The sequence below is a fragment of the Gracilinanus agilis genome, chromosome 2 (genome assembly GCF_016433145.1).
Source record: "Gracilinanus agilis isolate LMUSP501 chromosome 2, AgileGrace, whole genome shotgun sequence".
NCBI classification, from domain to species: domain Eukaryota; kingdom Metazoa; phylum Chordata; class Mammalia; order Didelphimorphia; family Didelphidae; genus Gracilinanus; species Gracilinanus agilis.
The window spans coordinates 656,622,602-656,626,180 of NC_058131.1; positions in this window are offsets into that span (position 1 = coordinate 656,622,602).

A 3,579-nucleotide genomic window follows, 5' to 3' on the forward strand; every position below is an offset into this window, starting at 1 on the left:
TTCCTTCCTTCCTTCCTTCCTTCCTTCCTTCCTTCCTTCCTTCCTTCCTTCCTTCCTTCCTTCCTTCCTTCCTTCCTTCCTTCCCCTCCCTCCCCTTCCCTTCAGTAATAACTACTGAAAAGCCACTAATGACTCTCAAACTATCACTTGCTCCTTGCCTGTTTTCACAGTCAGAGCAGAAAGGTAGTTTGGTATAGTTGGAATAGTTGTGTAGTTGGAATCAAGATAACCTAGCTTCAAGTTCTCTTTGATGTTTACTTGCCAGATGAGCCTGAACAATTCACCCAACCTCTATGAACCACAGACAACTCTCTGAGACTATATATTGCTGAAGAATTGCTGGTTAGTTGCTTATCTGTATTAGCAAATGGAGTATCCTAACCTTTAATTCCCTACTCTGATGAAATCACAAGTCTAGACTTGTTCCCTTTTCTTCAAAACCCCTTCCTGTATTAAGGGCATCTGTACAACTTCTCTTCCAATTATCTCCTCTAAGGCAAGATATATTCTTCATTTTCATATGGGGAAATCCCTAACAGAGTGGTTGGGAAGTTCCCATGTTACTTTTTCTTTGCTTTTGTCAATTTTTGATTTAGAAAATACAAGTTCAAGCATCATCTTTTCATGAAAACTTTCCCATTCTCTCCAGTTGCTAGCTTCTCTTCTTCTCAAAACTACATTGTACTTATTTTATATGTGTATACATATACAAGTTAGGACTTTACCTGTCTGCCTGTGAGCAGGCTTCTCATCCAGGAGATGCTGACACCCAGGGGTTCTTTCTACCAATTGGCAAGTCCCTGGTTTGGACCATAATTTCATGAGGTGCCCAGACCATGCTCACTTCATTCTAAACTCCACTCTTCATTCTCTGGATTTCTTTACCTCCTTGAGAGTCTAATTCCTTTTCAGCTCCCCTTTTTATATGTCTTCCTCCATTAGATTGTAAGCTTACTGAGGGGAGGCATTGTTTTTTTTTCTTCTTATATTCATATCTCTTGAATTTCACACAGAGTCTGGTAAATGAAAAGCACTTAATGCTCTATCATCTACCTTCTCTCTCTCTGTCTCTATCTATCCATCCTTCTATCTATCTATCTATCTATCTATCTATCTATCTATCTATCTATCTATCCACCCTCCTATCTATCTATCTATCCATCCTTCTATCTATTGATCATTCTCTCTCTCTCTCTCTCTCTCTCTCTCTCTCTCTCTCTCTCTCTCTCTCTCTCTCTCTCTCTCTCTCTCTCTCTCTTGTCTGTCTGCATATGACCTTCCCTCTAGAATATAAGCTATTTGAAAGCAAGAACTTTCATCTTTGTCTTTATAGTTTTCAATGCAGAACACAGTGCCTGGTGCATAGTAGACACTTAAATGCTTCCAAATTGATTGAAAACACCTCATTTTAATTTCAACCAGAGAGCAGCTCAATATTGAGATCTTATGACACTGCCTTTGAAAAGAAATTCATTTCCTTCTCAAAGTTGAGCATGATGGTCTTATAGGGATTTGTTTCCAAGGGTGATTATAGCAAGGAAGTTGTTAATGTGGACCCAGCACAAAGAACTAATTTCTAAATCACAATCTCCCTGAAGTTAATGTTGTAAGAACTTCAAACACAGTAGCAACAAAGAGAAGTACAGTGTGGTTAATTAGTATCTCTGAAACTCAAAGAAATAGTGTGCATGCAGGTTGTTTAATAAAGTCTGAGCCAATAGCTATATGGTTTCTCCCTTCTCCAAATCTATCCCGAACACTGATGCGAAATAGGTTGACTTCTTTCATCTTGTCACTTCCCAGTTTGAGAAAATGCAAATAACTCTATTTCTTTAGACGATTCGAACTTCTCTGCCTGACTTTTGAAGCCCTTCATATTTTGGACCCATCCTAGTTCTAAAGTCTCATTTTCTACTATTTGCCAGCATGCCCATTCCTTTTAATAGTCTTCTCACTGTCCCTTGAATCATGGATTGAGCTCATTCTTTTCTTCTCTGTCTTTGTTTCTGCCTCTCTTCTACCTTAGAATGCTTTCATTTTTCTTCTCTGCCTATTTAAAGTTTTCATTTTTCAAATTGTAGGATGTCCCTGAAGTCTTAACTTAGCTTTGGTAGCTTAAAACAACACTATGACTTCTGGGATACTCTGTATAGTTCCAGTTTCCCCTTCTTCCTAACTTCCCTGACTACTGTAAGCTATGATGATTTCCCTCTTTTCTAAATGCTTAGTGTTTGCACCTCAATTTAGCACAGTTATGCATTGTGTACAGAGCTGGCTATTGCTTCATGTGTACGTGACCAGTTTCTCAAATTGAACTATAAAATCCTTAATTAGGTGAGGATATTCTTCTGTATTCTTGGAAATGATCTCAGGGTGATCTGGCACCTGGTTGATAATAGGATAAACCTTAACCAAAAGGATAACTAACTTAGAAGCATTTATTTAGTCTTAGGTAGATTTACACAGGCTATGTAATGTCAAAACAGATGCCCAAGTTAGGAAAGAAAGTAAGAAATGAGTCACGGAATTCATAAGGATGCCAACTTAGAAAGCACCTAAGTGTCCTTAGACCCTCCCTTTTATTTTATAAATGGGAAAATAATGCTATGGAATACTATTTTAGCACCTCTTTAGGATCTTTTGGGCCTGGTTAGTTAACCATTTCTGAATCTACCTAGCTATATTTCCATTGAACCAAATTCAACCAATTAAAATTAGTGGGAGATTAAGGAAAAGCATAAAGGTATGAGACAATAAAACTACTATACTAGAATTTCTAATGAGCATTTAATGTAGTCAACTATTCCTTACTGTTGGATAGTCTCTCTTCCCTTAGTTTCAGAGGAACCATGCCTTTCTACATGTTCTCTAACCATTTTTATCTACTTCTTTTTGTTTTGGTTGGTTTCTTATTCTTTTCTTGACCTCTTAAAATGGAATTGTCCAAGGGCATGTACTTGGTTTTTTCTTCTTCTCTTCCTACATTCTCTCCCTTGGCAACCTCATTTTCCCCTCCATTCCAACTATAGATCTTTATATAAATCTTTATATAGTCCTAGAGAACTATAGATATAGATCTTTGTAGATGACTCTCAGATTTATATCACTATTCCTGACCTCTCTTTCGAACTTCCAACTTATCTCTCCAACTATCTATATAATGTCTACAGTGAATGTCCCACTTGGGCCTCCAATTCAGAATGTCTAAAACCACTTTTGATTATGGTAGAACCATACCTTATAATGTCTCTCATGTTCATAATCTTGGATTTATCTTTAATTCTTTTTTTCTTCTCTCATTCTTAGAGTCAATAACTTACTAGACTTTCTCAATTTCATCTCTGCAACACTTCTCATATCTGCCTTTTTCTCTCTATTTCCCCAAGAACTACCCTGATTTAAACTTTTATTAACATCTATCTGGACAATTTCAAATACTTCTTTATAGGAGGTCTTCCTAACTTCTACTCTCTTCTTCCAGAGCATACATTTGACTGGCATTTATATAGATTTATATAAATGAGGAATTAACTGAGATATTGCTAGTGAGGTATTTTCCAGTGCACACATCCTGGTTTA